Consider the following 13,694-nt stretch of genomic DNA (forward strand, 5'->3'; position numbering starts at 1 on the left):
TACAAAAGACACAGTGTCCCAAATTCATAATACATGCTAATTCTGTACTATATGATAACTGTCATAGTATATTATTTTGGAGGTTAGTACACAAAAATATCATACTTAACCATTGAACCTTAACAACAAATAACACAATACAGTATGTGTGATGTCAGATGTGAATCAAACTGAAATTTCACAAAGAGACATCAAAACGTTTTTCCTAAGATTTAAAACTTATTTTTGTTTCATTTTATTCTATTTAATTTTTTTGGTCAGACTTTTTCTTTCAGAACCAGAGGTGCCCGATATAGCTTCTTCCACTTTGCAACTCAATAAGAGTACCTACAGATAATAAGATAGATACAGATTCCTGTCAAGTTAAACTTGTATAGAACCATACTAGTGGTTGCTACGAGCAACGGGATGTTCAACTGAAACAGGTGGTAGAAAAAGACCTATTCATGGGTAAAGGTAGCTCAGCAAAATTACCACAGTGAAGACAGTGCTGATGTGGTGTATTTCTGTTTGAGTTTCAGATCTTTGAATCTTCCAGCATTTACAGTTTTTTCAGCGATTCAAACAGGTCTGGTGTTGTGCTCACTGACATCTGTTTGCCAGGAGTCTTGTTATAGTTTTAATTTCTCAGAACGTTTAAGAGACACAAGTGAGAGGTATTTTCACAGGCTTTAGGTGATTTAGATCATAAAGTTCCTCATTCACATACAAACACGCTCACACATGTATATACACACATAAACAATCATATACAGACAGACTTGTAATTCAGCTTTTCTGTACTTTGAATCCAAACCACGTTCCAACCTCAGTCCCCAAGCTGCGAAACCAACATTGTTTTGACGGGTCAAACACAACTTTGCTTGAGTACTTTCATCATGACAGGAGTAGAAAGGAAATCATGTGTACATATCTGCGTACAAACACACACACACACATTCTTGGTGAGACCACCCACAACTGTTATAACATAGTGAGATTGCCTGTTTGTGTTTAGGAATGTTGACGATGTGACTGACTGAACTAAGATTATCCAGAGACTACAACAAGCTGGCTCGCACTCTATTTATTGCCTGGAACATCCGAGAGACGCATGGTTTGTTTCGGATGTCATGTCTTTTGTCTGGTGGAACACAACAAGCTATAAAAAAGGGGCGGATACTGAGAGCAAAAGCACATTAAATACCAATTTAATGGTCACATTTACGCTGTTATATTACATGGTGACTTCATGGTGACATTGGTATTGAGACGAATCATATGGTTTTTGTTACATTAATAATGAAATCATCATTAGCAGTACTACTGCTTCACTGTAAACAGTCTGAGTCAAACAGTGAATGTCAAAAAATGATGTCAGGGTTTCAGGAAAGGCTGATTTTACTGATTTGGACCGTTTGGAGTGAAGCTAAAGTTACAGTGTGTAAGCAATAAGAGGCTTCGCACACACAGATTCAAGTCATGCCTGCTGTTCTGTTAGACTGTATTTTAGCTCGGCTGGGCTTTCAGCTAAATGCTAATGTCAGCGTGGTAGCACATCCTTATGTTTAGCAGGGATAATGCTTACCATGCTCACCATCTTAGTTTAGCATATTAGCATGCTAACATTTGCCATTTAAGACTAAACACAAAAGTACAGCTGAGGCTAACGGGAATGTCATTTGTTTTACAGGTACCAAATGTTGAGATATCTCACAGGACAAGTGAAAATTTTGATCTGCTGGTGGCAGGTCAAAATATCAAGACATCACTAAAGTCTCATCAGAGTTCATCCTCTGGACATCATGAATATTTTAACTGCATTTCATGGCAATCTATGCAATAGTCAGGACTTTTCAGTCCAGGCCTAAGTGGTGGACGGATAGATAAAACAACATTGCCATGCTCAAAGCCACGATGCTAGTGTAGCTGAAAACCTCGCAGGATCAAGGAAACTACTGATTACACATTACATCATATTGTAACATGCCACTGTATTAGTGCTAATCTTTGAGAAGTGCAACAACACTGATATAACATGTCTTCTCCTACACAGGTCTGCAGTAGAATCCATTATCAGTTTGACCTTTTACCATCATCAGTTCAAGACATCTTACATCTGTTATGAAGGCTCCAGCAGATGCAATGACATGATACCATTACATACTTTCATTACAAAGGTAAATTTATCATAAGAGTAAATCATGCTCATCCAAACTGGCACAAAACTAGTACTCAATCCAAGCATGTTGGACTCATACGTGCACACAAGCATGAGCAGGAGTCAAATTATAGTCTCAGAAAGAGGAAGCTAGTGTGGAGTAAACACTGACATCATGGTATGTGGAGTTACAAAATGTGGATGTCTGGCAGGAAACGGTCACATGTTGGACACTCACAGCAGTCAGGGTTTAAATTCCCATTACCCCAGCTGTTTCCAATGTTAAACAATCAAGGTGTTAGCTGTACGGTTTTCAGTCTAAATTACAACACTGAGATTTAAAAGTGAGCTAATGTCGGCCATATAACAGCTAATACATTGTCCCGTTGTATGTGAGACAAAATTGAGAGAGATAGTGAAGGATAATTAGTCAAGACGAGTTCCTGCCCTCATATATTAAATCTCAGATTGATCATCGTAATTTAAAGGGGTGGTAATTGTGGGGCAGAGGGTTAAAGAACAATAGCGCCCTGCAAGACAAGACTACGAGAGACAAAGCAGTCTTGGCTCATTTGGTTTAATAAGGTTCCACACAGGCAAACCCAGATGGCTAATTGAATCACTCCTACCTCCAGTTGTATTTTACAGACAAAGACTATGTTTCTGTTCTACAAAGACTCTACTTTTCTCTCTTTCACATTTGCAATAATATCAATGTCTGTATGCTGAAAAAACTGCTAACATATCATCCGCAAAGTGTCATTTAGTTTATTAATAAAAGCTAATCAAGGCACTTAAAATACTGAAAAGGGTTTCAGAATCTAACATGTCGGTGCTGAAATCCACGTTGGTTGCCTTTAAGGAGGAGAAAGCACAGTTGCGCAAATGATGAAGTAAAACAAAAAGCCACATTGCAATTAGGCTTATTTTTCTTTCTTCCCAGAGCTCTTTACCCAAGTGGCATCAGTATCGGGGCACTGTTTTATCTGAAGCTAAAGTGGGTCTTATACATTTCTCATCTGCGGGGGGAAGGATTAGCTGCTTGATTCATTGACAGGCTTTTCTCTGGTTTTTGGCAGCGAGCACAGCTTCCTCTCAGCTCTGCTCTCGGCTGATGTGATCTGAAATGGCACCAAAGAAGACACAAATCATGCACACATTGAAAGTGATTTATAGAAACTATGGTAAAACTAAGATATTTAATAATTTAACTGTCCCTCTATATGGTTTTGCAGGTGTAAACAAGTGGTAATGGTCCTTAATTAGTTTGATAGATTCACCCCTCGTCTGTATCTTTTGGGACACTTAAAATGGTATATGGCAGCCCTTCATAACACACACTGTAGCTCTGTGCTTGTAATACTTGAATACCAAGCCTATTTTTACTCTTTTATTAAATTTTCTTATTGGTTACAGCATCTGACCTGATTTTGAAGCCTTTATCTTTTTTTTTCTTTTTTTGTTAAATAAATGACACCAGGATCATCAGGTTATGACCCATTTGATGTTCCTGTATAATCTAATATAGACAACCTCTGAATTATATCAGCATCTGACACACACACAAACACACACACATTAACACACAGTACCAACACACATATACAAACACACGTGTGGTCAACTCCCACGTGTCACACCATCCATTGATTTGATAACTCTCTTGTCAATAGATTCATTCACAGTGGGATCATAAACAGATGTCATGCACCAGATGTTCAGCCTGATGTTGTGCTTTCCCTGAAGCCCTGCTCTCATCATACAGTCATTATTGTTAGAGTGGGATGTAAGAGGAGAGATGTGGTGACATAGGACTATTGACGTGTGAAAAAGCATCATGGGCCAAAATCAAACCCTCAGTGTTGCCAGCATATGGATCCATGCTATTCCACGGATTTCATCATCCTTTCATTAACACGCTCATTTAGACATTGATCTGGATAATCTGTGAATCAGTGATGTGTGAGCGTGTGAACAATGAACCTGTACAGCAGGAAATGTATACTGTGTGTGTACGTGTGTGTGTTAACTTTGAGAGAGGTCAGACCTCCAGCAGAACCATGTCAGTTGGTTGTTTGATGACTGTGGTCGACTGTGTTCTCTGGGTGGCAGTGGACAATGAGGGCAGTTAGCTGGTCAGCAGTGTGTGTGGGTGTGTGTGGGTGTGTGTGTGTTTGTTGAAGAGAAAGAGTGAGAGTGTGTATGACTTCATATTGTATGAGTTGAGATGAAAAAGTGAGGGGGATCCTTTGAATTTGTGACATTTTGTCAGTCTGACCTTCCTTACGAGGCTCGTTTGAAGGTGAAAACGTGCAAACTCGTTGAATGCTTGAATACAGACATCCTGTACTTGTGATGTCATGACAAAAACACTTTGGAAAGGTTTTGTACTTTTGGGTTGCTTTTGAAAATTCAGGATGCAAGAAAGAAAAACAAAAATTCAATGTTGGCTGAGGTTCAGTCTATCTTTTACTTTGACAATCATGGAAGGAGAAACATGAAAATTATTGTTTTGTTTGTTTTGGTTTGTGCATCTTGTGAAAGTCCCCCCAGTGATACAACTAGTCATTATGATTTAAAAGGCTTATGCAATATCTCCCAATTCTAATTTCCCTTTAGCACATACAAGAGAGATGTTTCTTGCAAGAATCATCATATTACATCTGATTTCAGAACTGATCACATTGATAAGTAAACTGCTCTTCACAGCCAAACTATCACTGTATAGATTAATTCCAAACAGAGAAATACATAACTTAGTGTATGACTGACAGACATTAAAGTGGTTCTATCCCTTGGTGAGAAATGCAACTGGGGGAAGTGGCCTCTTCCCTAGTTGTTCTCACTTGTTTATTGTAATTAGAGCTATAAATGAAACTCTCTGATGGGGGTGGGGGAGGAGAGAATGCGCATTGGACCACAAAGACAAAATGTGTGTGTGTGTGTGCGTGTGTGTGTGTGTGTGTGTGTGTCTTGGAGAGCAGCCAGAGAGGTGGGGGTGGGAGGGCAGTCAGCGTTTTTCAGACAACATGAATGAGGCCCCACCAGAGTGAGCTTCCTGTGTGAGGGCTATAAAAACAAAACCGGGGCTAAAGCACGCCGAGTGCTCCCACATTCCTGAACATTCTGCCAGGTACAGGACGCGCAGCATGTCCTCTGCTCTTTCCTTGAATAAATAGAAAAATATGACAATTCCCATGATGCCCTGACAACAAGAAAACATACAAATGTGTGTCTCTAAAAGTTAGAGCTGCACTTTTTATTGTCCTGCAGGTGGTCTGTAGAGGTCATGTTCATTACATCTCGCAGTAACTAGACAAGAATTTTTTTAATGTATAGTTTTTCCTGAATTGCACCTTGTTCAAACAGGTTCATCCCCTTGATACCATAAATGAACTCAGCAAATTGTAGTTGAGTCTGTGTTTTGAGCATAAATTTCTCATTTCACCCAAAGGGTGGTGCAAGAGGAAAGCTCATGACTTGTCCCAAATGGAAAAGGTTTATCTTTTGGGGAGCATGAGCATGCTCACAGAATGCCACTGCAATCGGCCCGTTACATTTCAATATTTATTTTATGCAAGAAAAAATTTTGGACTGATGGTGGCAATAGACGAAAGGTAACGAGAGTCACCAAAAACATTAAGATTCACCCTCTGACTATAAATACCAACAGAAATTATAATGGAAATGTTTTCGTCAATTATTAGGAAACAAAGAAGAAAAAGCTCTACTAGTAGCTGCTGCTTTAACTGGAGAGTAGTTCAGCAATTGAGTAATTATTTTAGACAAGCTGGCATAGCCTTAAGTCTTTATGAAAACAATTTTCAGCAGGCAAAAGAAAAAAAGAGATATTAGTAGATGCCTGTACTTCTGCTCTTTCCAGCAAACTGGCAGCAGGTGTGGTCATGGCAGGATGTTGATTTCATCATGCCAGCGTCATACACACCCAAAGACAACACATTTTTGTACTGTGTTTCCTCTGCAAACCATAACCACCTACAAACACTGTCATGTACTGTATGAAGTCTAAGTTAAATTAAGCCCAGTACTAAATTTTAGAAACAGCAAATGTGATTTTTATCCAAAAATAATGTTTTATAAGCAGGGTGTAGCGTGTCTGAGCCTTGTCCAGTATTAGGAGCTTCGCCCCCGGGAGTGGGCAGGGTGCTGCTGTTCTGAGATCAGTGGATGATCTCATGGGAGCTGCTGACCAGGCCCACATGTTTGTCTAATCAGACTTCCTGCAAAACCAAAAAGTGCGTGCAATGCCACTGCATGAGAGCAAAATAATTTTTAAACAGAGAAAAGAGGAAGGAAATATCAAAATAATGTTAAGAAACATTGTCCATTGTGGGGCTGTCTCAGTCAAAGATTGTTTTTAGCAGGTTTTCTGTTTCACACATTAAAATAATTAACACTCTCAGTTGAAGTGTAGTTAAATAGTGAGCAGTATACCTCTTGCCAAGCAATCTGATCTCTTGGGAGTGACACAAGTGCTTGTGAGATTAATTAAATTTCAGCATGATACACACACATTAGCACACACGGTATCTCCTGAACTGCTTTTATAACAATCAGGTGCTTTCAGTTTCTACTAAAAACGTATGGGTGTAAATATTTCAGGTATGACTCCTGCTATAAGCAAACAATAGAAGAAGACAGAACACTGATCTAATCTGTGTTTTAAAAGACAAGCATGTTTAACCGCAGACTGCCGGCCACAGTCCAATCATCAACCATCAGCAGATAACCACAGAACAAACTTTCCAGTCGCATAGACGTAGGTTTCATATGACAAGAAAACAACGACGCTGTAATTTTCCACACCTGTAGAGCAGGGCCGCGGGAATTCGTTTTTAAGTTGGGGGCGCTGTAGTTGAAAGAGCATTTTACCCCAACCCATACAAATACAACATAGGCCTACAACAATATTACCACACACACACACACACACACACACACACACACACACACACACACACAAAGCAACAGCAGTAACAACAGCAGCCAGATCTATAAAAAATTACTCAATGATGCTATTATTAGCTAACAATAAAGCCATAACATTGCAATACACATGTCTAAAAGCCCATTGCTCACAGCACACAATAACATCCAAATACGCACATTTTTTCAACAAAAGGTATAGTGTGATGTTAAAAGTTATTGGCAACTGAATATTAAACTGCTCGGCGGCAGCTTATAATACTACACCATCAAATATATGCCTCTATTGTAACAAACAAGTGCAAAAGCTCATTGTGCACAGCACACCAGAACATATATTCAACATAATTGACAACTGTATATTAGACTGCTCGGCGGCAGCTTAAACAGCTTACCTTGAGCTGCAGGTCAGGTGCTCCAGTAGATATAATAATCCAAATGTGGCCTCGCGCTCAGGTGTTATGGAAATGAGGTCTCCCATAAGGGCATGTATGTCCAATGAGTTCAAAATGTCAGTGTGGACATACATCAGTGAGAGGTGAGTTTGTCTTTTATGGGTCATGGTCTTGCGTAGCCATGTTGTCACGCGATGCAAGGTGGACAAGGTCAGCTGGGATGAGGCCACAGAGATGGGCAGGCACAGACATAACTATGCGTTTTTCAGTTTCTGTAAACTGAGCTCTTGTGTGTGGATGCAGCTTAGATAGACGTGTTGCTTCATCTTGAACTGAAACACGAGACTCTCTGGTGACATCGCCCAGCGTTTTGAGCTGGAGATCGGGACGGCCTGGGTCCAGCTCCTCGGGGGAAGATGATGGGGCACCAAATCAACCGGTTTCCCTCTGCTGCCTCTTCACGCAACCGAAACACACAACCTAACCACACTCCGCCACGTAATGAGCCCACTTCCATTTAGCAAACCAAGTTGATGTAAATGCACGGCTGAGAGTTTTTCTTTCCCAAAACGTTTGGGAAACGGAACGTTTCCTTTCCTCAAATGCCGCCATGTCAGTCCTAGCTTGACACCTGTTAGCAGCAGACTCCTCAATGGCGGCGGTGCTAACGCTGATACCCCGGTAGTCTCCGTCTCCGAGGAAAAACTACAACCAAACGAGAACGATGTTGGTGGAGCTGCTCTCCTGTGAAGGCTGGACTTCATTTGTGCTCTCTTTAGCCGGTGGTTTGCCAAAAAAAAATCTGCAATATGCTTTTCCCCCATTGTGATTTTATCCTTCGATTAGCTATCAATGCTACAGCACCCGGATGTAAATTTACGAACCCTACCATATAGAGTTGACATGACCCGCCCTACGCTGCCTCTGATTGGCTAATGGTCGTTGCCTTTCGCTGGTTTGATTGGTTAGGTTTAGGCATGAGGAGTGAGAATGGTTAGGTCAAAGGTAAGAAGTCATGTCAACATTATGAGAACATTATGCTTTCGCCATTAGTTCCCGCGGCCATGCTGTAGAGACACCGTGTATGAATCTAAATGTCAAATTGTTTGTTTATATATGTATTTTTTGGAGATTATCAGCACCTGTTTGAAAGAGTTGCTAGTCAGTGTTCAACTAATGCAGTAATATTAAGAAGATTAACAAAGAGTGAAAGTATAATGAAAAATTCACAGGGGACACACTTCAAACAAGTCTCAGGAGGTGGCCAGGGGGACTTCACACATGCTTCCTCTCACTCACTCACTCACTCACACACACACACACACACACACACACACACACACACACACACACACACACACACAAATTTTCATAAAGGGATTATACCACTGGGAACTGTAAGGTGAAGCTGGTGTTTGAGGGAGTTGTTCTCTGTTTTCTTTTCCCCAGAGAATGAGAATCTGTTCAGCCCAGAGACTCAGTTTCCCCTCTGCTCCAGAGTCTGTCAGCTGTGTCAGGACAGGGTCTCCCCTCGGCCTCAGTCAGCCCAGACTCTCATCAAAGGCCAGTACAGACCCAGCTGTAATTGAAAACAGATCCAGCCAGAATCCCCCCTCCAGCAGGAATATGCTGAGTACAGGCAAACGCCTCACATTCCAAAAGCATGAACTCTGCAAAAAAAAAAAAAAAAAAAAAAGAAGAACAACACTTGAAGTTTGCTTCTGCCTTACATGTGCAAATGAAAGAGGGAGCGGGGCCTACTTTGTGCTAGAAAGCTGCTACCTGCAGCGCATGATTGCATCTTTCTCAGCTGTTGCATATAATCAGCCTGCATGTTATTCTTTAGTGCCAGCATTGTGAAAAAGGTATAAAGAATACATGAAATGACGTCATGATATTCTGATCATTGTATCTACCATGCCAGAAATATTAACTGCATGACACCAAAGAACTAGAATGAAACCGGAAGCAAGACAATATGAAGTGCTACTTAAATGTACAAGTGCTTTTTCAAGCTGCAAGTTATAAATATGTAAATAAACACATATTCGCTTGCATGTTGTAGAATGGGAATTTTGATTCCTGGTTCACATCCATTGGTCTTTGTTAACCAAAACACTGCAATACAGTGAACTCCCATCAGCTCCATGATTTAAATTACAGTCTGCAAACTTAAGAGTTGTCAATTTAAAAGGAGATAATATGTCAGTGTTGTGTTCACAGCTTGCTTCCACTGTCCCAAGATACTAAGTGTTAATTAGTGAGGTTTAGAGGTAGAGTATTTTCTTTTTAACTTTGAGCAGAGCCAGACTAGCAATTTCAGCAAAATGACAATTTGACATTTTAATTTGATGGTTGGGTAATCCAGTGTTCCTAGCTTGGCAGACAATGTCAGAAACTCATGTATTACTTTAACAACTTATCTAAAGGATTAAACAAACTACAAAATACACGCCTCTTCTCTTCCTTGCAGAGAGGTAGATGATGAGATTGATGCCTCTCTCATGTTTGCAGCTCAACCCTGGTCGCAGTTATTTTAGCTTAATTTATCTTAGCTTAGCTCAGTTTAGGGACAGGGAACTTCCTGAATCTCCACTGAAACAAAAAAACTTAATGGTTTTTTCACAAAATGTGATTCTGAACATTTAAATAGGAAATATATTAATATGACTGTGCAATGCAGTTGTTTAGCAATTTGAACAACTCAACATTTTAAATTTGATGACTGGGACTTTAGCCTATCCCAGCTAGGCAAACTGAATGCAACAAAGTTATATGTTACTTGAACAGCCGAACTAAAGCCCCACATCCTCCATTTGAAACTCTAGGAACTCTAAATCTGCATTTGACTGACACAACCGAAAGTATATTGTTAGTGGGAACAACAAAAAATGCCATAACATGTTCCATGTTTTTGTATTCACACAAACCATTTCCTTTTAAGAGAAATCCTGTGTGTGGTTTTGCACTTCCCTTTTCAATATAGTGATATTACAAGAAGAAAAAGGAGGCTTGATATCGTTGTGGTTTGCCACAGGGCATTTCCTGGTATTATAATGTAACATTTGGACCTTAAGACCGTAAGCAGCTGAAGCAAAGAGAGGAAGTCTGGGTCATTCTCAGTGGCATTTTGAAATTAAGTCATGGGAGTGTAAGTGCTCCAAAGACGGAAGTGATGAGTTGAGGGTATATTGATTAGAAATAGATGCGAAAGAATGCACAGGTGTCATAGGAGCAGAGATGAGTGAATTTGGAGGATAATTTGGTTGTTTTTGACAAGCACATTCACTTTTACAAACAGAAATGAGCCAATAGAGGGGTTTCTGCCTGTGTCTTGCCTGAGAGTTGCACAGGGAGGGTGCAACAGGAATTGAGTGCAATCTACACAAGGATCTGGAGACAGTCGTTAAGAAAGCAATGTTGTAAAATGTGGCATTAGTGCCAATTCATTAGAGGGGGAAACCCTGCTTTCTCAGCCACTGTTCTGCTTCTCAGTGCCAACTATTGAAACTGGCTAAAAACAAACCCATTTCTTGCTTGGAGAATGTCTAAACAAGTCTCACAAAAACAGGAAAATACTCAAGAAGTAAGAAAAAAAAAGTGAAAACTATAGAGAGGTGAAAATATGCTGTACAAGTGATTACATTTGTCCTTGTATGAGAGCAGTAAATGAACAGCTGTGAAGGGGTTTAGCCAGATTTCCTCATTTTTGGGTCGTCAGCACGCTGACAACAAAGGTACAGAATGTTTCTGGGTTACATTCAGTGAATTCCTGAGAGCCACTGCAAGTCAAAAAAGGAAGAGAGCCAAGTTTCTTAGGAGCAGTGATGACAACTTATTTTGAACATTACTCTTTACAGATAAAATACTCTGACCGCCTCGTTTACAAATTCTCCCAGAGCAAATCTTCCAGAAAATCACACTCAGTCTCTTGTATCCTCCATGTTTTCACCCCTCAGCAATTACATTTGGGTCATGGTCTGTTACCGTGCACCCCCGCAGCATCTGGACGGTATTTCCGGTTCTGCTCTTGTAGCGGTAGGTTTTACAGACCTGAAGTTTGTGTCTGTGGAATGTGGTCAGCTGCTGACACTGTTTTGTCTCAAGAAAAATCCAAGTCAGAGCTGTTGTTTCCTGTGTGCTAGACTGTGGTGAGCAAGAAGCCCCCCCACTCCCCCATTTTTTTTTTTGTCTTAGAATAACTGCACTGGTCTGAAGATGATGAACTGACTCAAAACATTTGCACGCTTCATATTTTTTTCACCACATTAAGCAATGAAACCAAGAAAAACACTATGACGTTATTGTTTCCAACTTACGTGGATCTAATCTTGCGTTAACTCCAAACTTTCACAACAATCATGTGTAGCAAGAGTAGTTGTGTGTATCCTTTCTCAACCAAATACTTTTCCTGAGCTATATGTACCTAATATTGATCAGTTTTACTAATTCAGAAGAACCAAAGCTTAAGGCTGGGGAAGAGCAAGAATGTAAAAACAGGAACACCCATTTCTTCTGGCGTTGGCAATATCGACAGAAGGCCTAAGGGACGAGATAGCTAAAGGCTGTGGGCATCTTGTTGAATTTATGTCGAAAATGAAAACCAGAGAATTCAATAGAAAAATAGAGGACAGGAACGGGAAATGAAATGGTGAGAGTTTGCACTTTCCAAGTGGACTTACCTCCTACATGACAGGATATTATTAGCCATGCAAACAGTGAAGCTCTCCAGATGGTAATGTCAGTCTGTTGCTCTGTCCACTACTTTAATCCAGACTGTAATAACTCGACAACCATTGGATGGATTGCCATGAAATTTTGTGCATAATCCCAAGAGGATGAAACTACTGACTTTGGTGATCCCTGACTCTTCATCCTGCACCACAAACAAGTCAAAGAATTTGAAAGTTATCCAGTAAAATATCTCAACACCTATCTGATGAATTGGTGCAACATTTTGTGCAGTTCTTACATTGTTCCCAGATGATGTATCCTCTCAACCTTGGTGGTCCGCTGACTTCCCCTCGAGTGGCACCACCACAATTAACATTTGTTGTCTTGAGTGAATGTTTCAACAGCTATTGAAAGCCTGGTGTAGGCATTCATGTCTGTCTCAGAGTGACCTGTATCAACTTTGGTGAATGTTTCTATTTCTTTTAATCTAGTGCAATCATCAGATAAAAATCTTAAATTGTGCAATATTGCTTTATGACCATGTCTCCTTGCACTTATTAAATAGATAGACTCTATAAATGTAGTACTTAGTACTCACACCAATGTTTCCTACTGCACTGAAGCTTTAGTGATGTCTCTCACTTGTAAGTAGCTTTGGATGAAAGCGTCTGACAGATGAATAAATGTAATGTAAATGCAATGACCAAAAACCTGCAGAACGAATTACATCCACCGTAACCTCAGTTACTGTGTGTTTAGTGTTAATTAGCAAATATTAGCATGCTTATATTTAGCTCAAAGCACTGCTGTTCCTCATGTAGCCTCACAGAGCCACTAGCATGGCTGTAGACTCTTAATGTTGTTGGAATTATAAGGCATCTGTTTATCCCTCAGGAAATGGATTCATTAACTACACATCAAGGTCTGATGTTTGAGAGAATGTCTTGTTGCATGTTATCACATTACATTGACTTAATTGCCTTGAAAATTGCCTTCAGTTAGGGCTATCTTGATAGGAGAATATACCTGTTCTTTCAGTCTGTAAATGTATTCTGGTTTCAAGCAAGAGGGCAGAAGAGGACAGAACAGCACAGGAGGTCATAATCTGGTGGGAACATTTTAACATAAAAACATATTTACAGAGCTGGGTGGTTGAACGCTGCTATCTGTTGTCTTCTGCTCACCATCATATCTGTCAAACTGGATTCCCATCAGGCTTTGCCTCAAGATAGTAAACAAAGAGCCAGCATTTAACAAAACTGTTGACGTGTACAGGGGGAATTTTTCTAACAAATCAGACCATCTGTACATGGAGCCTCTGAACAGAGCTGCACAGCACCTTAGTTATCTCGGTTTATAGGTGGTGCCGATGACAGCTAATGAAAACCTCTGCCAGCCGTTTTTGACCTTTTCCTGTTCAGTAGGTGTTCACTGTCATCCGCTCTGGCACTTTTAACAGTGGCCAGATGTCCCAGATGGCTGGCCCGGCTCTGCGCTGTCAGCAGATCTGCGAGCCGAGCATGAGCTTAGCATGAAAC

This window comes from Seriola aureovittata, chromosome 5 (assembly GCF_021018895.1).
Source record: "Seriola aureovittata isolate HTS-2021-v1 ecotype China chromosome 5, ASM2101889v1, whole genome shotgun sequence".
Lineage (NCBI taxonomy): Eukaryota > Metazoa > Chordata > Actinopteri > Carangiformes > Carangidae > Seriola > Seriola aureovittata.